This window comes from Ovis canadensis, chromosome 10, assembly GCF_042477335.2.
Source record: "Ovis canadensis isolate MfBH-ARS-UI-01 breed Bighorn chromosome 10, ARS-UI_OviCan_v2, whole genome shotgun sequence".
Taxonomy (NCBI): Eukaryota; Metazoa; Chordata; class Mammalia; order Artiodactyla; family Bovidae; genus Ovis; species Ovis canadensis.
In genome coordinates, this window is record NC_091254.1 from 18,673,563 (window position 1) to 18,697,967 (window position 24,405).

Here is a 24,405-nt window from a genome sequence, read left to right on the forward strand (position 1 = left end):
TTCATAGCATCGTTTTACTTGAATATTTGAAACTCACACATTGTATACATTGTATATATTTACCCAAGGTGTAAAGGAAACTCTTGAGACACATCCAAGCATAAGACTGTGACATGGTAATGCAGTAGCCCTCTGAGACAACACTAATTCACAGAGTGCAAGATGCACTATGCTTCACAAGCTTATCCTATATAATCACATTATCTTCATATCAGGATATCATGTGACGCGCTGGTGAAGTATTGTTCCGATCTACGTATAATGTGCTCACCAGGTTTTCCTTTAGCTCTGATTCAGAAGCGTCGTTAAAGGGAGAGGCTTGGCTTTCTCTTTTTCCTCAATAAATGAATCATTAATTTTTGTCATATAAACATCTGGGCAATCAATTTTGAAATATGCCTTCCTCTATGATCAGTTTCGAATTTCTGGCATCTCTCCCATGTTCCAAGACTTTTCAGACACCTTCAAGATAACTTGTGCATTACTTCGAAATTTTCTGTATAAATTTCAACATAGCATCTGAAGGAGCATCAATCCATTTAAAGTCAATGAATCTATTTTTTAAAGTATTATATATTTCTATGCATTTAGCAATTTCAGCACATTTTTTCTGAAATTTATTTTTCCATTTCTAAGAATTTTTCTTACTTCCTAATCATCATTAAGTGATGAATTATCAAGTCGAAGCCAAACTAGCACAGAACTTTACACAAGTAAAAATGATGGTGCTTAGCTTTCCACCATAATAATCATAATATTGCTTTCTACTGTAAGGGTATATCATCAGAACATCAAATCATCAAATAGGAAGTCTGATAATAAGGACTTTTTTATCCAGAAAATAATTATAAAAATATAAATAATAATTTATTGTTTAGAATATAATTATAACATCCAGAAATTAGGATTTTCTAGGAGGTGTAAACACAAAATCCAGTCTATTTGAAAATTTGAAAGATTAAACTTTTCATAGAATTTAGGCTCTAATTTCCCAAAATAAAACCTGAAGTCTAGTTTCCAAGAGAAAGCATCCTACATAAATTTTATGAATATCTACTGAATGCAGTAAATTTACATCCTCTCATCATCCAAACATATCTGACAAAGGATGTCATTCTATAGATTGTTTCAAGGCCCTTTTGATGACTTTATCTTCTGCAAAATTCAATATCAATGCACCAAAAAAAAAAAAAAAATCAGCCAAACAAAAACCAAGATCACGTGAATCCAAATGAAACAACACTAAAAAGGAGAAATTTAAATTTCAGCTGCACTGTCATCTCCAAAAGTACTGCAACATAGTCTAACATAGAAAAATGCTTAATATTGTGTTACCTATTGAGACAGGTCAGAGACAGTACAGATAAGCATTTTTCTCTGACAAATTTTATGTATTAAAATTAAGTTCTACAAATAATGTTTCATTAATTAAAAGTTCAGTGATATACAGTAGCAAATTTGAAAACCACTGTCTCCTTGATCTAAAGACATATTTATTATTGTCTCTACTTTCTCCAAATATTGCTTTCTCAATCTGATTGTCTAGAAATCTAACAACTTTGAGTGCAGTGAGTGTTGTTCCTGAATCAGGCACCATGGTTTGGAAAATTCCCAAGCAAACAAGATTAAATAGAAAAATATTTATTAAAATTGCCCAGGAAATAGTTTTCACACACACACAACAACAACCCATAATGGATGCCATAAAAGACTAATGATAATGTAACACTGACTATACTAAGGGAGACATAATATTTCCTGGGAAGAAAATATATTTATTTCCTAAAATATCTTTTGGGAATAATATTCAGAATAGCAACCACACATACACACAACCACACAAAATTAAAAAAACAGGAAAAGTAGGATTTAAACTGTAAGTAAAACTTTTCTGAGAATAAATTAATTGTGAGTTGTTTTTTTTATAGACCATATTGAAGTCCAGAATATGAAAAATAATTTAATTTGCTGCTTTTATGTTTAAAGTTTAAATTTGAATGTAGAGTTATAGCGGTAGGAAGGGTTCATGTGCCTAAGAAACTGTTGATACTGGATGAACTGTTCCTCTCAAGTGCTCTCGATTAACATTCTATGATTATTTATACCTACTCATTATTTTTCTTCTTATTTTCTCTCTCCTCATTGAGGATTCTTGAGCACAGAGAAAGTAGTGTTCAATTTAAAAAAAGATGCTTGTTCCTTGGAAGAAATTTGTGACAAACCTAGACAGCATACCAAAAAGCAGAGACATGACTTTGCCAAAAAATGTCCGCCTTGTCAAAGCTATGGTTTTTCTAAATCATGTATGGATGTGAGAGTTGGACTGTGAAGAAAGCTGAGCACTGAAGAATTGATACTTTTGAACTGTGGTGTTGGAGAAGACTCTTGAAAGTCCCTTGGACTGCAAAGGAGACCAAACCAGTCAATTCTAAAGGAAATCAGTTTGAATACTCATTGGAAGGACTGATGCTGAAGCTGATGCTCGAATACTTTGGCACCTGTTGGGAAGAATTGACTTACTGGAAAAGACCCTGATGTTGGGAAAGATTGAAGGCAGGAGGAGAAGGTGATGACAGAGGATGAGATGGTTGAATGGCATCACTGCTTCAATGGACATGAATTTGAGCAAGCTCAGAGAGTTGGTAACGGACAGGAAAGCATGGTGTGTTGCAGTCCATGAGGTGTCAAAGAGTCAGACACGGCTGAATGACTGAACTGAACTGAACTGAACTGAATAAAAGCCATCAATGAAAATATTTGTCAAGTGAGGTGATGAAAATAAATTTTATACACAAAACAACTGATGCATGCTTACTTTTTACTTAGGTACTTAATGCATGGGTAGATTATTGGATATTTATTTCTAATAGATGAATTTCCATTTTTTTTCAGTAGGTGGCAGAGGTAATTTTCATGATATTAAAAGTGTGGAAAACATGACTCACAGGTAAAACTTAAGTTGGTACTTTGAGAAACTGTTGAAAAAAAGGATTAAATAAAATTTAGAAAAAGAGGAAGATATCTTTTTTATAAATAAACTAATGAAACACTTAAATTTTATGTGGGTAGTTAATAAAAATTACATGTTATTAGTAGCCAGATTAATTTGAGCTATGTTATTAGAGCTCAGATGGTAAAGAATCTGCCTGGGTTTGATCCCTGGATTGATCCCTGGATTAGGAGGATTCCCTGGAGATGGAAATGGCAACCCTCTTATGTATAGAGGAGCCTGGTGGGCTACAGTCCAGGGGGTCACAAAGAGTCAGACACAACTAAGTGACTAACACCTTGTTTTTCTTTTTTCTTTCTATTATCACCTCTGGAGATACCACATATCTAGGTCATGTCCAGAAATCAGGACTACTCCAAGGATAACCCAGGCAAAAATGAAAGTTCTAGGCTAAGAAATGTTTAAGTAAAACCTTAGAGGTTATACTAAATATCAACATAGAACCTTTGTCTTTGTGACCTGACAGAGATGTTTTGGGTGAGTTAGGCAGGTCTGTGATCTAATATCAGATTATCATCACAAGGAATATGAAGATGACATCTCTTCCTAAAATATAGGAAGGGCCCATATTTCTTTTTCTTATATAATCCCACTGAAGGATAAAAACAGATTTCAAAGGTACAATCTAAGATAGAATGTCTCAGTTCAGTTCAGTTCAGTTGCTCAGTTATGTCTGACACTTTGCAACCCCATGGACTGCAGCATGCCAGGCCTCCCTGTCCATTACCAACTCCTAGAGTTTACCCAAACTCACGTCCATGGAGTCAGTGATGTCATCCAACCATCTCATCCTCTGATTTCCCCTTCTCCTCCTGCCTTCAACCTTTCCCAGCATCAGGGTCTTTTCCAATGAGTCGGCTCTTCACATCTGGTGGCCAAAGTATTTGAGTTTCAGCTTCAGCATCAGTCCTTCCAATGAATATTCAGGACTGATTTCCTTAAGGATGGGCTGGTTGGATCTCCTTGCAGTCCAAGGGACTCTCAAGAGTCTTCTCCAACACCACAGTTCAAAAGTATCAATTCTTCGGTACTCAGCTTTATTGTCCAACTCTCACATCCATACATGACTACTGGAAAAACCGTAGCTTTGAGACATAACATGTCTCAATCAGCTATAATTTTTGCCCCACTAGAGGAAAATTTGACAGTTTTGGACAAAATGTTTGATTGTTATAGCTGCTGGGGTGAAACAAGTAGAGGCCAAAGATGCTGCTCAATATTTTATGATGCACAAGTCAAGCACCTACTCTCAATGGCAAAGTATTTGGTCCAAAATGCCAGAAGTACTAAAGATGAGAAAACTTGTTCAAAGGTAAATGTCTGACATAGCCAACTGTGTAAATTGCATGCATGCTAAGTTGTTTCAGGCATGCTCAATTCTTTGTGACCTGATGGACCAGAGTCCAACCTGGCTCCTCCATCCATGGAATTTTTGAGGCAAAAATACTAGATTGGGTTTGTCATGCCCTCCTCCAGGGGATCTTCCTGACCCAGAGATTAAATCTCTGTTTCTTACATCTCCTGCATTGGCAGTCAGGTTCTTTACCACTAGAGCCACCTGGGAAGCCCAGTTACATAAGTATATAACATACATTTATATAAACATACAAATAATAATATGGATTATGTTTCCTTATCTGCATATAAATATAGTTGCTTACCTTATAAGTGGTTTGAATCAAACTAGCTAAGTCTACTGCTCTATGAAGACATGCCTTTAAATGTGGTGTCTCTACACCTACAGCTGCACACTTGTTAAATTGTCATACTGCCAATGCCTTCTTTTGAAAAGAAAACAAAAATCTGTTTTTGACTTTTGGTTCCCTGCCAACAATATAATCTTGATTAAGCTAACAGCTTCTTTTCTCTTCAAAATAAGACCCAGTGTTTCTATGCAGTTGAGAGTGAATCACCTTAGCGTTTAGTCATCAAAAAATACTTATTATAAGCTCTTTAAAGTTAAAGCATAGTGTTAAATATATAGCAGCTTGCTGTCCCACCCACCTTGTTGTTAGTAAAGATAGAAAGACATTTAAAAAGCAGGAGGCAATAAACACCACCTGTTTTTAAAGTACAGGGTTCCCGAAATTTGCATTTCTGTTTGTATTTAAAGTCTGATATTCACATTGAGTTATGTTGGTATTTGAAAACAGAATGACTTTTAATACAGTGTATCAACTTCAAAAATGTAAAGAAAGAAATTGAATATTACTCATATATTTTCACATCTGCAAAATTAAACACCAAAATGTTAAAGCTGGTTATCATGGAATGATAGAATTTTGGATGTTTTAAACATGGCATTTTCAATAATTGATACATGTTTTATTATACTAAATTAGCAGGGGTCTCTTTTTAATAAAGCTTAATGTATCCCATAAATTCAGATCATTTGGTTTATAAAACGAAAACTGATAATAGTACACACATTCAATCTGCTTTCTTGAGAAATACAAGGCATATTTCTTCCTTTTCCTCTTTACACCCCATACTGCCTACCACATATATACAGACTCAAGTTTTAAACATTTTATGGCTGCATTCCATTTATAGGTACACCAGATTTTGTTTGTCCCCTATTATTGGGCATTTTTGTTGTTTACAATATTTTGCTCCAATATTTTTCAAAGAACATACTGATTATCCATATCCATTTATCTTTGCATGTTTTTTTTTTGATAATTTCCTTAGGATAAATTCCTAAAGTACACAACCCAGTGAAACCAAGGCACTTTTTAAAGTCTTCCAGCATATAGTGACAAATTGCCCTGCTGAAATGTTTACTGTTCAATTTTTGAGAAGGTCCACTTTTTCTTATCATTAAAATACATATGATTTTCATACTTCAACTTATTAATGAAATGATGTCATTATATATATATAGAGAGAGATAGATAGATAGATAATGCTCATTACTACCTACTCAAGGTTTTTATTCAAATGAAAAATAATGTGTGTATCTCCCAAGATATTGTAAAATTCAATGAGGATATGATTATGGGTTCAAAAGGCATAACCTTGACCACTATATTATCCTCCAGGTTCCTCTGGTTTTCTCAAGAATCCTTTCCTTACTCACTTTCATCTGCTTTTAGATAAGATCTTAAGTGACACTCAGTATTGTAGAATATTACTTACAGATTTCAATGAATAGATATACTCTATGAAACAAAATATATACAGACATGAATCTACTTTTAAATGAAGGTGACTAATAAATAACTGTGGTGTTGGAGAAGACTCTTGAGAGTCCCTTGTACTGCAAGGAGATCCAACCAGTCCATTCTAAAGGAGATCAGTCCTGGGTGTTCTTTGGAAGGAATGATGCTAAAGCTGAAACTCCAGTACTTTGGCCACCTCATGTGAAAAGTTGACTCATTGGAAAAGACTCTGATCCTGGGAGGGATTGGGGGCAGGAGGAGAAGGGGATGACAGAGGATGAGATTGCTGGATGCCATCACCGACTCAATGGATGTGAGTTTGAATGAACTCCGGGAGTTGGTGATGGACAGGGAGGCCTGGTGTGCTGCAATTCATGGGGTCGCAAAGAGTTGGACACAACTGAGTGACTGAACTGAACTGAACTGAATAAATAATACAAGCTAAAGACATTATGATCTGATATGAAAAGTATACCTTTCATTTGGGAGGAGATGAAATATAATACCCATTTATCTAAATCGATAATCAATGAAACATAAAACAAGATTTCCAAAACATAAAGACTAGAAGAAATAAAAATAAATGAATATTTCTAATAATAGATTCAAATATACTTATATATTAATTGAAGGCAGCATTTGTTTTTTACAAATGAAAATTTTCATTTCTTCACATCTAAATATAGAGAAACAAGAGATAAACAAGTAATATTTATGAATGTTCAAACTTTTTAGCTTAATTCCATAAATTATGCAATATTTGGGTCCTCTATTAGGGTAATTTACCAAATAGACTATAGCACTTTCATTTTTAGGTTATTGTTTAAACATTGTTTCAAACATACAACTTTTTCTAACACAAGTTGCTAAGCTTTTATCATTTTATTCATCTCAGCACTTTTCTGGGGCTTTAAAAAATCTTTATGGTATTAAGTTCTCATTCTTTTCAAAAGGGCTATGGAGTTATATCTGTATCATTTAAACCAGGCATACTTAAACTCATCATCATATTTATAATCTGCCTTATTATTGATAAAGTGATTTCATAGACTTTTTGGAGAGCATCACTGGCTCAAAGGACATGAGTCTGAGCAGACTCCAAGAGATCGTGAAGAATGGGTAAGCCTGGCATGGTGCAGTCCATGTGGTCGCAAAGAGTTGGGCATGACTGAGCGATTGAACACCACCACCAAAACAGACTTCAATTAGACTTCACCAAATCATCAAAATAGCCCTGAGAGGCAAGTTTTTTTTGCTCTGTTATATTTTCCATCCACCAGAGAAACTGAGATTAAAAGAGATGCAATCACTTATCTAAGTTCACATGGTCTTTACTGTTGAATTTAGAACCATATCTTTCCTGCTTACATCTTATTCCATCCGATTTGCTTCTGTATACATGTAAAATGAACTCAATATTACAAATCTGTGTTACTGTTTCTACTTTACGTAACAGATTACATGTATGAGATAAGCCAATTAACACAATTGCTTTTAGTGTTTAAATATGAGAATTAGTCCCATCATCTTTTCTTACCATTATTTTTCCTTCTAACATTTTCTGCAAAACTAGAATAATAAGGGATAACACAAGCAGCCTTGTACACTCAACAGTCTTGTCATAATCATTTGACATGAAATTGATCTAGTGAGTTGATGATCACTCCATTCCCAAGAGTCACTATGAACCCAAAATCTACTGTTTTGTGATTGACATCAATATGATTAATGGCATCAATATTATTCATTTCATCAATAGGATGTAAACAATTAGCAGATTCAGTCAACTGAACAAAAAAAAAATACAAAAATGTTAATCTATATTTTTGTCAACTAAACCAAACAACCAATTGAGGGACAATATTAACTTTTCAAACAATTGCTTTGAAATCAAGTAGGATACAGCTTAATTTGAGCTTATCTTACTTCAAAACCCTATGTACACATCTAATATAGAGACATTTTTTTGGTGTAAACATTTTAGTACAAAAATTTTATTTATATATAAAACTTATTTTTAGTCATTTTAATCTTATGCAGTTCGTATTTCTAGTGGCATTTCTTTTTCTCAATGACAAGATTCTAGTGCACGAAACAAATGTGTGTGTGTGCAGGGGGAGAGAGAAAGACAGAGAGAGAGAGACAGAGAGAGAAAGAGTTGAGGCATGTAGATACTATTTTATATTTGAAGTAGAATGTAGATCAGACACATATCACATGCATTTTGAAATATAATTACTTTAAAAGTTAGTATAGTTTGTTAACTATACAAACTTTTTTTCCCTAAAAAATTGAGCTAGTATTTTTGTTATAGTATTAGTTGCTTCTAAGACCATGGGCAATCCTCTAGAGCAAGAAACTTGGAGAACACACATATGAAGTGTCAATCATAGAAGAGAAATTTAGATTTTAAAGTCACACTGTAGCTTTTCACAAGAATTCATCTGCAAATGTACATGTAAGTTCTATATTTTTTTCCCTGATCACCAACTTTCAAGATACAAGAAAACTCATCTGAGTGAAACTAGGGTAAAAATAGATAAAACAAATGCTACAGAAATAAAAGAATTCTAATTAGGGAAAGGGTAAAGATGGTATTAAAAGCATTTGGATGTGCACAAAAATAGGACTGTTTTAAATTTTTTTAAAAAATTCATATACACTTTAGCTAACCAGACATTTTACATATCCTGTCATCTATAAATGCACTGTTAATATATCTGACTTATACTCATCAGCCCAAAGCATTCAATTCCAAATTCATTGCTTTAAGTTAGGAGTATAATCTAGCAATTCTGATTAGCTTTGTGGTAAACTTGCTTTTCTTCAGATAGGTCAAATGAAGGTTCACTCAGAGTTATCCACAAACCCATATCACCTCACCTTCTGTGACTCTATATTACATTATTTGTTGAATCCATTACAAGGAAGATAGGATTAGGGTAAACTGTATCTTACACACCCCTTAACTGCCTTCCTGAAAAATTCTCTGATCCTAGAAAGACTACCACAAGAGAGTAAAAAAGGGAGAGAATGAGTATGACTGACAATGCCACTTTCCCACCTTAAATACGTGTTACTTCAGACACTTCTTGTTAGTACCTTTTGATTTCATCTCCATTTATTAAAAAAAAAAAATAAAAAACAAGTTAACTTTTAGATCATTCCAACATTGTCTTAAATATAACCAGCTGTGTCCTCAAAGTTCCACTGTTAATTTCAACACATACTTCAGAGGATAAAAGAATTGATTACAACTTAAACCAAGATTATTCAACACAACTATTTGTCATTTTCAGTGCTTCTTTCTGATGAAATATATGATTGACAAATGTCAGCTACTATATAATTCACTTTGCTTCACAGTGTGCACAAAGAGATACTAATGGTGAGTAATTCATCTTATAAATATTTATATTTACTAGTTCACTAGTCATGGTACTAGTGTCAAAGACAAATAGGAAGAGTGTTAAAATTTAAAAACAAAAATGCAATAGAGAATTCAGAAAAAAAGTTTTCATTAAATTGTTATTTTCATTTTGAGATTCAGAGATAACTGATTTGTAAGAAGACCTCACAGAAAACTAACAAAGTTCATGTTATGTTAAAACATTGAACTGTACTACTAACCTTAAGGAATTTTAAGCAAGATGTAACACTGAAATCAGATTGATTATCTTCTTTGCAGCCAACGATGGAGAAGCTCTATACAGTCAGCAAAAACAAGACTGGGGCTGACTGTGGCTCAGATCATGAACTCCTTATTACCAAATTCAGACTTAAATTGAAGAAAGTAGGGAAAACCACTAGACCATTCAGGTATGACCTAAATCAAATCCCTTACAATTATACAGTGGAAGTGAGAAATAGATTTAAGGGCCTAGATCTGATAGACAGAGTGCCTGATGAACTATGGACAGAGGTTTGTGACATTGTACAGGACAGGGAACAAGACAATCCCCAAGAAAAAGAAATGCAAAAAAAGAAAAATGGCTGTCTGAGGAGGCTTTACAGATAGCTGTGAAAAGAAGAGAAGCAAAAAGCAAAGAAGACAAGGAAAGATATACCCATTTGAATGCAGAGTTCCAAAGAACAGCAAGGAAAGATAAGAACGGCTTCCTCAGTGATCAGTGCAAAGAAATAGAGGAAAACAACAGAATGGGAAAGACTGGAGATCTCTTCAAGAAAATTAGAGATTCCAGGGGAACATTTCATGCAAAGATGGGCTCAATAAAGGACAGAAATGGTATGAACCTAACAGAAGCAGAAGATATTAAGAACAATTGGCAAGAATACACAAAAAAATTGTACAAAAAAGATCTTCATGACCCAGGTAATCACAATGATGTGATCACTCACCTAGAGCCAGACATTCTGGAATGTGAAGTGAAGTGCGCCTTAGGAAGCATCACTACAAAAAAAGCTAGTGGAGGTGATGGAATTCCATTTGAGCTATTTTAAATTCTAAAAGATGATGCTGTGAAAGTGCTGCACTCAATATGTCAGCAAATGTGGAAAACTCAGCATTAGCCACAGGACTGGAAAAGGTCAGATATCATTCCAGTCCCAAAGAAAGGCAGTTCCAAAGAATGCTCAAACTACCACACAGTTGCACTTATCTCACACGCTAGCAAAGTAATGCTCAAAATTCTCCAAGCCAGTGTTCAGCTGATTTTAGAAAAGGGAGAGGAACCAGAGATCAATTGCCAATGATCAATTGGATCATTGAAAAAACCAAGAAAGCTCCAGAAAAAAAAAAAATCTATTTCTGCTTTATTGACTATGACAAAGCCTTTGACTGTGTGGATCACAGTAAACTATGGAAAATTCTGAAAGAGATGGGAATACCAGACCACCTGATTTGCCTCTTGAGAAACCTGTATGCAGGTCAGGAAGCAACAGTTAGAACTGCACATGGAACAACAGACTGGTTTCAAATAGGAAAAGGAGTACACCAAGGCTGTATATTGTCACCCTGATTATTTAACTTATATGCAGGGTACATCATGAGAAACACTGGGCTGGAAGAAGCACAAGCTGGAATCAAGATTGCTGGGAGAAATATCAATAACCTCAGATATGCATCACCCTTATGGCAGAAAGGGAGGAAGAACTAAAAATCCTCTTGATGAAAGTGAAAGAGGAGAGTGAAAAAGTTGGTTTAAATTTCAGCATTCGGAAAACAAGGTCATGGCAACTGGCCCCATCTCTTCATGGCAAATAGATGAGGAAATAAAGGAAACAGTGTCAGACTTTATTTTTCTGGGCTCCAAAATCACTGCAGATGGTGACTGAAGCCATGAAATTAAAAGATGCTTGTTTCTTGGAAGGAAAGTTATGACCAACCTAGACAGCATATTAAAAAGCAGAGACATTACTTTGCCAACAAAGGTCTGTCTAGTCAAGGCTATAGCTTTTCCAGTAGTCATAAATGAATTTGAGAGTTTAACTATAAAGAAAGCTGAGCACCCAAGAATTGATGCTTTTGAACTGTGGTGTTGGAGAAAACTCTTTAGAGTCCCTTGGACTTCAAGGAGATCCAACCAGTCCATCCTAAAGAAGATCAGTCCTGAATGGTCATTGGAAGGACTGATGTTGTAGCTGAAACTCCAACACTTTGGCTACTTGATGTGAAGAGCTGACTCATTTGAAAAGATCCTGATTCTGTGAAAGATTGAAGGCAGGAGGAGAAGAGACATCTTTGGATGACATCACTGACTCAATGGAGATGTCTTTGAGTAGACTCCAGCAGTTGGTAATGGATAGGGAGGCCTAGCATGCTGCGGTCCATAGGGTCCTGAAGAGTCAGACACAACTGAGCAACTGAACTGAACTGAACTGAACCAGGTAAGTAATTAGATACATGTTTCATACCTGAAATTAGAATATGCAGGATGACCTCATCAAATAACATTATGTGGGACAATACAGTTGTTCAATATAAATCAATATAGTTTGCTGTTCCTGGAAGCTAGTTTGCTTAAAAAGCAAATATTGATCTTTGGATAATTCTTATTGATGCATACTGAAGACTAGAGAATTAAACATTATATTTTAACACACTGTCATGATAAATCTTGGAGAAAATATATTGATAATTGACAGCAAAAGAGACACAGATGTGTAGAACAGATTTTTGGACTCTGTGGGAGAGGGAAAGGGTGGGATGATTTGGGAGAATGGCATTGAAACATGTATAATATCATGTAAGAAACGAATCGTCAGTTTTAAGTTCAATACAGGTTACAGGATGCCTGGGGCTGGTGCACTGGGATGACCCAGAGATGGTATGGGGAGGGAGGTGGGAGGAGGGGTTCAGGATTGGGAACTCATGTACACCTGTGGTGGATTCATGTTGATGTATGGCAAAACCAATACAGTATTGTAAAGTAAAATAAAGTAATAAAATAATAATAATAATAAATAAAGGTAAAAAATAAAAAAAAAATTAAAGTTTGTTCATTTGAAAAAAAGATATTTTTAATATATTTGGAAATAGATGAGGTTAAGATACATAGTGATTTGTAAGATTATTTATACATTGAATGCTATAGCTTAGCTTTTTTTAAAGAACACACTTTTATTTGGAAAAAGCAACTTTCTTCACTTTTACTGGTCAATAAAGTACAGGTCTCATGGTATGTGCTTAAATGAAACACCATGAAAAATCAGAAAAAAAGTGACTTTTTTTGTATTTTAAAAACTTGAGCAATGTGACGGACGGTTTGGCTTTTCAGCACATACAATGAAGTAAATATTTCTCCAATAATTCAAAAAATTCATTCTTGAGAGTACTCCCTGATTTTATGTCTTTTTCTTTTCTGATTTGGATTTCCTCCAGTGTTGAGATACATTGAAACATTAGTGGTAAAAATATACTATTTTAAACTTCTCAAAAGCTATCAAATGTACCACACAGAGTAAATGCTCATGTAAACTGTGATCCTCTGAAGGTCTGAAGATCATAGTTTATAACTGAAAAAAAAAATCATAGACTATTATCTTTAGCTAATAATAATGACTCAGTAGTAGGCCATCAGTTGTAACAAGTAAACCACACTTAGGCAAGACATTAATAGTAGGGGAGGTTATACATAGAACAAGAGGAAGTATATAAGAGCTCTCATTCTTACTGTGAAATATTTATTTAAATCTAAAACTACTCTAAAAAGTAGAAATTTGTTATTTAAAAAAATATAGTATTTTGGTTTGAGAAAACATACTTTGAATATTATTTTTACTATACATTACTACATAATATTTTTGCAATGTGTTATTACCATTCATTTTTAAATTTCTTTTGTGCTTTTGGGGCTTCCCAAGTGACATTAGTGGTAAAGAACCTGTCTGCCAATGCAGGAGACACAGGAGATGACAATTTGATCTCTGGGCCAGGTAGACTCTATGGAGAGCATGGCAACACACTCCAGTATTCTTGTCTGGAGAATCCCATGGACAGATGAGCTTGGTGGGTTATAGTTCATAGGGTCGCAAAGAGTTGGACACGACTGAAGCGACAGCATGCATGCAAACCACCATTTTTAACTTATTTTTGTGCTTTTTAAATGTCAAGAGTGTGAAAAATTCATTAATTTCATTTGGGTTTCTAAATAACCTATTCATTTGTAATGGTTATATAATTAAAAAAAATGTTTTCTTTGCAAAATTGTTAAAAGCCATATTTTGAAAAATTAGGAAGATAATCTCAAGAAAAGTTTTGTACTCATTTTTTAAAAAGACATTTCTTTAAAAATAGGCCCAATGCTTGTATATAGTTTTCTACATTGCTATCATATGCAAATACTGTATTAAGTAGAATTGGTGCTGATATTTACAGAATGTTTGAATCTATTTCAACAACCCAGTGAGTGAAGTGAGAAGTCAATGCAATCATCATAGAAGATGAAGTCTCTGCACGAGGACAATAAAGGATATTGCTTCAGATTCTCTCTTTGTGCTATGGCTTCTGGTCTCTTCCTTGGATGTCTGGCTCTGTAGCCCAGATTGGCTTGCCTTGGTCCACTACCTCCAGATATCTGAAGTGTTCTTAAAGATCTCACACTGCCTCAGTAGGAATGCAGTAACAGCATTTCTGTTGCTTTTGTTATTACTTTTTTCCATTTATCCTTCTAATTCTGTTTGGTTTATCTATGAAATGCAGGGGCTATGGAATACTGCAACACTTCTATGTAGCTATACTGTCATCAATACTAAGGATATGCAAACTCTTGACTGATCATCAAAATCACTGAAATAGTTTTGAAGAAATATAAATACATATGTCTTATCCAAGGCCAAATGAGTCAATTATTTTCAGAAGTGGGACCTAAAAGCTCCTATTTTAATAAGTACCTATGTACTACAATAATTAAAAACCATTGCCTGGGAATTTAATCAGCTGCAAGATAAGATCATTGTGAATGTGTGTGTCTGTGTGTACTGTATGATTACTACCCTAAAACTCCATCTTGTTAGGTAATGTTCTTTCTTCTATGCTTATTTGTTCTCTTCTAATATGATTTTTTTCAGGGCAACTAATTGTTTTCCTAATCAGTTGATCTAGGCTTTAAATTTTTTTGACATTTGTATTTAGCTTATTATTAATTTTTGTTACTGTTATCTGGCCAAATAAACATACCAGTAAAAGTACAAACAGTCCTTTAGGTCATGTCTTCTAATCTTTATGGAGCCCACAAGACTAGCAGAGAAGTTTGACCTGAGAGGTCCTAGAGGGTTTGTTAGACTCAAGGCAAATCATCCCCTTAAACTCATGCTTAATGTACATCACATTACATTAAATACATTTACTAAATTTCACATTTAAAATAAGTTTGTATATTGCCAAATATTTTATTTAATTAACTGCAAGTGTAATGGAAACAAAAAAACTTCAAATATTTATATTTTCAGGAGCTGATGGTCAACATCTCATACAGTCTGAAATGGATTGAATAGTCATTGCGTTGAAGCAACCAAAAACATTTGCTTACTTAGCTTTTAAGAAAAAAAAAGACGTGTTTTCATTAACATAGATTAAATTAATTCTAAAAATCTATAAACACACTAGATAAATATTTTGTTATTTCTTTTGTTAATACCCTTCTGCACTCCCCAATAAACACTCATATACTAATGGTGGCTTTCATGTTTAAGAAGGATATTCAATTATAAGCAGAAACTGAACATTACATGGGAAAAAGGAAAGAAAAAGCAAGTGCAGCAATCCAGTAAGTAATGGGCCACAAAACCCATAGGTGCCATGCATAATGACCATGGGGTCAGCCACTCCAAGCGCTCCATTTGGATGAATAGAAAAAGCCAATCTATCGCTGTTTCCCAAAGCGATCCCTAGCAGTGTACATGGAACAATTGCTGTAAAATGGAGTCCCGATAGACTTATTCAAACATGCAAATTAACAACGTTGAAAAGCAACGTACAGTAATCAGGTCCCATTCAGTCTTGTAACATCATCTGGGACACAATAGCTGTCTGTGTGTCCTGTAGACAGTTTGTGTTGGTAATAGCCACCACATGAGCAATTAAGCTCTTTAACCAAGTCAACCATTTAAGCTGTCCTACAAGTTAGGAGTGAAAAGCAAAGCTGAAACAAAGAGCAATACAAGGAGCCATTAGCCTTGAAAACACTGGTCTACACAAAAGCATACGTTCCCCGAAATGAGAGCACATTGTTGGTCTCACTTACACTTCAGATGTTTGCTTCATTAGAGCTCTACACACTGGAATAACTTAGATCCCAAATTTGTTTTAGTGTAACTAGAAATAGTAATTGATGATGACCTTTTTTAAATTAATTTTGTATTTTTAAATTTTTAAAAGATCTATTTAATAAATAGCTTGCTTCCAAGCTTGGTCCATTTTTCTAACTGCATGATTAATATTTAGATTTATAAGCTGATGTACCCTAGCAATTTTTCCCCAGAGATCATGAGGTTAGTGTTTCAGGAGTCTGTGATTCCCAGTGCAATCATACACATGAGCTTTGGATAATCAGATTTAACCTATTTTAACTTCTGGAGTATGTACTGGGATAGAATGGTGGAGAATTAATAACTTTTTTTTTTTTTTCAAATTGCCTGATACTAAAAAAGATCACATTTAAAGGATCTGCAGTTGTTCGGTTTTGCTAAGTCATGTCCAACTCTTTGCAACTCTGTGAACTGCAGCACATCAGGCTTCCCTATTCTTCACTAACTCCTAGAGTTTGCCCAAATTCATGTCCATTGTGTCGGCATCCAACTGTCTCATCCTCCTTTGCTTCCTTCTCCTCCTGGCCTCAGTCTTTCCCAGCATCAGGGTCTTCTCCAATGAACCGGCTCTTTGCATCAGAAAGTATCTTCAGTACCATGTGCTCCTTTTCAAGAGAGGAGATTCTAGAACCCAATTTTCTAAAACATCCCTGATGTTAAAATGATGTACTCTTAATTGCAATGGAACCAAATGAAGGACAGTTGCTTCACTATTTGAGACCATTATTCTATTTATCCTTAGCCTTTATTCCTCAAGAATAAATAATTTAAAGTTCTTTAGTCTTTCTATATAAGTCTGTTTTTAAAGTACTTTATCTTTTTTGTGTATGTGAACCTTTTCTAATTTATTCATCTCTTGCAGCTGCATCGGTATTTTAGTACGGCCTTTGCCCCACAGTAATCCTGCCAGGTCACCATGGTCAATGTTCCCTCTAATTTTTTCCAGTCATGTATAGGTTGGGTGACAAGGAAGTTACTGAGAGGGTAGGGTCAGGTTGCAGGGTCAGTGAGGTTACTGAATCACCTGGATTTGATGGCTGGGACAAGAAAGTGGACCAATAGAACTTCCCGAGGCTTCAAACCTGCTATAAATGATGTATGAGCCTTTCTTACAGTCACTTCAGAGTTACCCCCGAGGGAGTGAAACTTTACCAACTGTTGTATGGATGTCCAATTTAATAGTGACCCACAGATGTCAACCATCACAAAAATTCTTTACCTTATCCTTAACCTCACTATTAAACATTCAGCCTCCTGCTAGGTAGCCAGGAGTTTAGCTTTGAAGATTTGACTTGTAATACATAATAGTGGAGGACTTTTCAGGGTCTCCCTAGGGAAACAAGAGAATGCTCATTAATTTTGATTCCTCCGATGCCCTCTGCAGTGGTTTGATGGGTTCGGCTCAAAGTAAAACTTGTCATTTTTATATTATTCACTCAATTACCTTGAACTTCAAGATCTGCTATCTTCCCTTGCCAATATGTCTAAAACAGTTAAACAAATGTTATTAAAGATTCCAGTTTTTATCTGATTATAGATGACCTAAAGTTATTTATAAATATTAAGGCATGAAAGGAAGCAGGATAGAGGTAACTTTTTCAAAATCTATGAGTTTTAGAAATATATATATATAAGGGTTAGTGGAGAAGAAAGGCAGCAAGATTCCGATGAGAAAGAAGCCAAAACAGCAGATAAGAGGTAGTCTGTGCCTAATTGAGGCTTGGAAGTTGAGGGAAAGTCCTCATTTAGAAAACACCTTTTTTAGAAAGAACGGGTACAAGACAATATTAGGGTAGATGTGTGGATTAAAGTGTATGAATGGATTGAAAATCAAGTTGAACACTATTGCATGAAACAAGAGATATTGTGCCACTAACCAAAAATAGAAGTAAGCATGTTAGAAGAAAGATGTTAAAACTAGTTAAGAGCATTTTGATACTGTAGTCCTAAAATTTCTGTGGGATCAATCGGAAACTTTGCAAAAAGTAACCCTTCCTATGAAATGAGAAAAATTATCTTTCAAAACTTTTGCTGTGTTTGCCATGGCCGAACAGTTCCTGGACAACCAGTGTAGAACTTCCATAATAACCCAAATGAAATTGCATACTGTCACTAACACGTAAACATTAATGTAGCTTGAAAAAGCAAATAGATTCCCCCTTTTAATAATATCAGCTAAAATTATTCAATGTATATTTATTTCTTTTATCTAAACCACATATACTCAATAATACTGTCATATTAGCTAAGGCTATGATGAATGTACTGGAAAAAAAACAAAAGTAAAGTTGTGTATGAGGAGATAAAGTGATTGAATAACAAGGGACTCTATGAGGGTCAGAGGTACTTCCCTTCACTGGGAAATAAAAGTCAAAATAATTGTGTAATAGCAACTCTAAAGGCCTTGCTCAGCACTAGATTAAAACTTGCTATCCCACTTGACTCATTTTATAAGATAATTAAATTAGATTCAAACAATTGATCTAAACATTTTTGCATGAGAAGAACTGCATGTTCTCTTCTCTTTTGTTTCCAATTATTTTTAATGCATAATTTTATTTTTCTACATTATATCTAATTTCATTATAAACAAAAATTTAATCATACCTGTATCTTTCTACTAATGGGAGGGAAAGGAAAACTTTAAAATGAGGTATTTTCTTTTAACAAAGCAATTGCAATCATCTTACCCAACACAGGACATCTTAATTAGAGTTGATGATAATATTATTTCACACTGAAAGCTGTGCTAAAAGCTATGATCCCTATTACTGGGCAGCATGTTAGTTTCTTTTTTTTTTAATATAAATTTATTTATTTTAATTGGAGGTTAATTACTTTACAATATTCTAATAAAACCAAGATGATTTGAGAAAATTAAAACAAAATGTCAATACAATACAGGCTAATGTTTGTTCTATAATAAAAATATTAAAATTCTAATGACTAGTAAATTGAGACATTTTATATAATTCCTTCATATTGGCCACCTATGCTTTTCATGAAATATTTATCATGCTCTTCTTCTCAGGTTCTTTAAATGCACTACAATAGTGCTTTGCTAGATTTAATGGGAGAAAGAATACTTTATTTCATGGAAATTATTAGATTAAGACATGTAGACCCACGATTTTTTTTCAAAAGTAACTGTATTGATATCAAAGTAAATAGTCTTGAAAATGAAAAAATAGAATTTTTCTTTGAAAGAATAAAGAGAGTTAGGTTGAAGTTCTTGTCCAGATGCATTACTATCCTTACTTCACCCAAGAGCAAAGCAAATGATTCAATGGATGATTTCAAGAAAACCGGAGCAAATTAATATAATTTATCTAGGGAAAACACAGTGAGTATGGCTATAAGAATTGTCTGACCACCATGATTTATTTTTTTTCCATTCATTAAATGATCATTTCTTAAAAAAAAAAAAATATTCATATGTCTCAAGTCTCCTTCAGTGCTGTTACACATGCTGTTCTTTTTGGTTGAAACACATTTCTTCCTTCCTTGTTCACTTAGCAGGTATTTATTCATATTTGCCAAAACTGTCACCTCCTTTTATAATCCTTCCTGGAGCCCTAGCTCTCTTGTGAGGTTATCATACTATCATCTATAGACTACTAGCATACTGATTAAAACTATTATTATTTCTTCAGTTAAGTGTCATAGTTTTCTGTGAGTCTGTAGGAAATAGCACATAAGTTTATTGAGTAAAAAATAAACAATAAACAGAAAGTGTCAAATGACAAAATAAATTGAAAGCATATTGTTGTGAAGTACCGTATATTGTTTCATTGAGTTTAATATATTTATTCTTTTTTTTTTTAATATTCAGAGCTGTCCTTTGAAACATTTTTACCGGTTTGTTGTTAAGAAATAATTTTGGGGATTTGCTCTCCAAAAAGCACTATTGTCTGCTTTTTTACCCCATGCTTACAACATATATGAGATTATATATAATGAAGGCTATCTAACATTTCAATTTTTTAATGCAGTTGAAAAATCTCAAGAACAAGAAAGCTAAGACAGAGGTGTTGAGTTCAGCCCTGTTCTTTGTTTGGAAGGCATTAAGAGAATATTCACTTTTAGTTCTAAATATAACACTAGGGCGCCTAGAAATATATAATTAAAATAAATGTTTTCAACAAATAAGTAAGAATTTTCATTATTAACATACAGAGATATGTTCTCATTTAAATGAATTGTGATCACCACAATGATCTTTTATGCATACTGGAACAAAAAGCAATCACAGAAATCAAACTGTGACAGATGTGACATTTTCTAACAAAGCAGTGCAATGCACACTCAAGATGAGACGTAACAAAATATGTCCAATAGATGCAGAAGTGTGATCTTTGATATTTAACAAACATAGCAAACATGAACAGCCATGCAATTTCCCTAGTGAAAACCCTTAGGGCAACTGTTATTCACTCATTTTCCACACACTTGGCCATAAATGTGGATTTACGTTTTCTCCAGGGATTTTTTTGTGTGCTAACAGTATTTTATTTTTCTCTTTCTTTATACTAATTAATTCCATTTTATATTCCTCCTGCCTTACCATCTACTCTCCTGTGCATTTTCTATAATCTTCAGGATTATCTGGTTAAAAAGCAATTGTGACATTTTATATCTTTCTTTTCTACATTCTTATGTGAACTTAGAAAAACAAATAAACAGATATTTGTATAAATAAATGAGATAATGATGTTTTATATATATATATATATATATTATTACATGCTTATAATCAATGCATCCATAAAAATACCAGCCAAGTCGCTTCCCTGACATCAGAGTGGTTATGATGCAGGGGGTGTGAGTCTGATCACTGGTTGGGGAGCTACAATCTCCCGTGCCTCAGGGGTAAACACTCCAAAACATAAAACAGAAGCAATATTGTAACAAATTCAATACAGACTTTAAAAAATGCTCCACATCAAAACACGTAAAAACAAATGCCAGGTATGGTTAGGTGTATTTGGTTGGTTTCAGTTGGTAAACATCCTTTTCTCATATTTGCTGACACATTCTACCTTCCTTGGAGTAGCTCTTTCAAACTCTTTTTCTCCACAAGATCCCATCCACATTCATTTACTTTTCACTTGTCTCCCTTAATCTTAATGCTTCCTCCCAGAAATGGAGTTTCAAGAAATAAAATGTGGATAGCTATTTAATTTGTTAGTGTTTAGTTAAAGAATGAATGTCCAACATATGCAAATTTTGCTTGAATTTTGCTTAAGTGGAATAGTGTTAAAATATTAACATTCATATGAATCCCAGTCAGAAGACAAACATCATCATCATACAATGAAATCAGAAACTGAAGAATAAATTTAATGTTATATAAAAAAGTAACATTGCATTGGTAGATTACTTAAAAAAAAAGTGATATAATGGAGAGACAAACATTTCTTAGATTATGTAATGATAGACTGACTCTGTCTTTCCTACACTGAATGCTTACAATACCAAATAAATGCTTCCCTTCACTGGAGGTCAGTTCTGAAGAATTGTTTTTGGATCGCTCAGCAGAGGCAGGACACTGCTCATGGTAATATTATCACCAAAGCAGTAAAATGCCCTTTCTCTTTCATAGGATCTGATTTAGTAAAGGCTATTTTCTTTAATGTTTGTGATACACAGCAATTCCTACATAGAAAAATAATGTTATCTAATTAATATTCTATCTTCAGAAAGAATCCTGTGTCCTTCCAAAAGTTATTGAGCTAATGTGCTCATTCTTAATATTTATATGTTATCAGCATATATTCATATTTTCAATCACTTTTAAGTTTATTACTAATATTTCCCAAAATAGAATTGTTAGCGTTTGAAGTTGTAGTTAATTATTGCAACATTTTGCTGCTTTAATATGAAATATACATCTAGACTTCAATTCACCGATAGAATTTCATTATATAATGCACTGTGAAAGGTTTTTACTGTATCAGTAATCTATATGTGAAACAGATATCAAGAAAACTGCAGTAAGTTTGGAGGATAGCTGATTTTGTTTTCATCACCAGCATTGTAACTAGTTAAATGATGAGAAGTACTTATCAAAGCATGTCAGTTTCTCATTGACATCATAAGGCTGAGTCAAGTAGCTGGGCAAAGCCTGAGATCAAAGTAAAAGAATCAGAGTTACCCATCAATATCTCTACTGTGTTTATCTCCAATGTGTCTATTTCAGTAATGTTTTTGTCAGTGGACAAAAAATAATAATAATAATAACAAACAAACAAACTTCTAAGGTTGTGCTTTGAAGGAAATGGCAAAAAATCATGCGTTAGAATGGCAACCCTACTATTTTCTCTTCACCCCAAATAAAAATGAAAGTGAAGTCCCTCAGTCGTGTCTGACTCTGTGATCCCATGGACTGTAGTCTACCAGGCTTCTCTGTCCGTGGGATTTTCCAGGCAAGAGTACTGGAGTGGGTTGCCGTTTCCTTCTCCAGGGGATCTTCCTGACCCAGGGATTAATCCCAGGTCTCCTGCATACCCTCTGAGCCACCAGGGAAGCCCTAAGTATTCACCCAGAATACTTCCTTATATTCACTCTTCCTCTGCCTTTTTTTTTTTTTTTGGCTTTCATCTGGCAGAGAAGAACCATTCCCTTTTTACCTCCTAAAGTGTTCCAGATGGTGTTCTCTCATCTGTATATTTGTGTGTGTAAGTCTTCCTCTTTTTCTTATACCATTATACTTATCCTTTCTGCCAAATAATCCTATTTCATTCTAAATCAAAATAAGCACATATCGCCACTTTTAACATAAATGACTTTTTTTGAACCTAATATTTTTTTTCAGTCTCCATTCCTTTTTTTCCCTAAAAATAGTTTTAATCTGCTATCTCCAAGTCATCATCATCTATTTACTCCTGAGTATCTTGAAACTGGGGACTTCTTTGATGGCTCAGTGATAAAAATCCGCTTATAATGCAAAACACATGGATTTGATCCCTGTGTTGGGAAGATCCCCTGGAGGAGCAAATGGCAACTTATTACATTATTCTTGCCTGAAAATTCCCACAAACAGAGGAATCTGGAGGGCTGCGGTCCAAAGGATTGCAAAGAGCTGGACATGACTGAGCAACTGAGCACACACACATCTTGAAATTATCTTCTCTCAAAGTTGGCTGTTTGTTTTCAAAAATTATTCATACAGGTACATATTTATAATAGCAAACAAATGCAAGCGTATAATTATTATCATACCAATAGTTTTAGTTCAGTCTTTTGAATTTTCCCTTCAGCTTGCTATCCCTATAATCCGTGTTGCCTCTATATATTATATATATATATATATATATTCACTCTATATATTAATTCAAGTTGTTTCTCTACGGTCTTATAATATACTTCCTCCCCATCTCCGTTTCTCTCTCTCCCTTGCGTACATACCTACTCACAAGAACACATACACAATTTAAACACATCTGCATATATAGTCAATGTCCTATTTAGTGAATGTTATCTTTAAAATGATTATTGTGAAAATTATACATTTCAGTATCTTGCTTTATTCAGAGGAAAAATTCATAGGTAAATTTCTTGTATCTATATCTGTAATTCACTCCTATTAATACCCATGGAGGATGTTATTTATGTACTCCCTGATTCATTTAATCTTTCCTCTACAGATGGTTGTTCACATGATTTCCTTTTTTTGACACTACCAATCACACCTCAATAAACATTATTGTACATATATCCTTAAGATTTGCTATTTTTATTCTAAGAGATATCAAAATATTTAGTCACTCATGTGGTTCTAATGGTAAGGAATACTTATGTGAAACACCTTCATTTCTATGAATAGTTTTGCATGAATGGAATTGTTGGATCTCAGGGAAGTCACACTGGTAATTCTGGTAAATGCTTCCAAATTGCTTTCCACAAAGATATTCTTATTGCTTTCAAGAATCAAAGTTAATACATTTTAGCAAGCAGTTCTTCTCTCAGTTAGAGATATCGGTTTTTACATTCTTTTTAGTCTGATATGCACTGTTGTTACATTGTTACTTTAATTTGTACTCTTTCCTAACACTATAAGCTTGAAATTTTCTGTCTCCACCTTCCCTCTCTCCACCTTCCCTCTCTCTCCTCCCTTCTCTCTGTACCTTTTTTTCCTCTTCTCTTTTTTTGACAACTTGAATTTACTTTTCTGAGGAAAATGTTCTCATGTTTTCCCCATTATAATAATTAAATATTTGATTTATCCTCTTATCATAGTATCTTAGAAGTTTTGAGTAACACTACTCTTTGTCTCTGCCTTTAAATAGTTTTTTCCAAATTTATTAAGCATCTAATGTCTCTCTTTGGAGTACTTTGCCATACAGTTTTAAAAATGTTTTCCAGTTGATTAGCATTTCAAAAATATATTTTCAGTTCCCTACAATATCAATCTGCTTGAGCCGCTATAACAAAATACCATAATGACAGACATCTATTTTTCTCAGT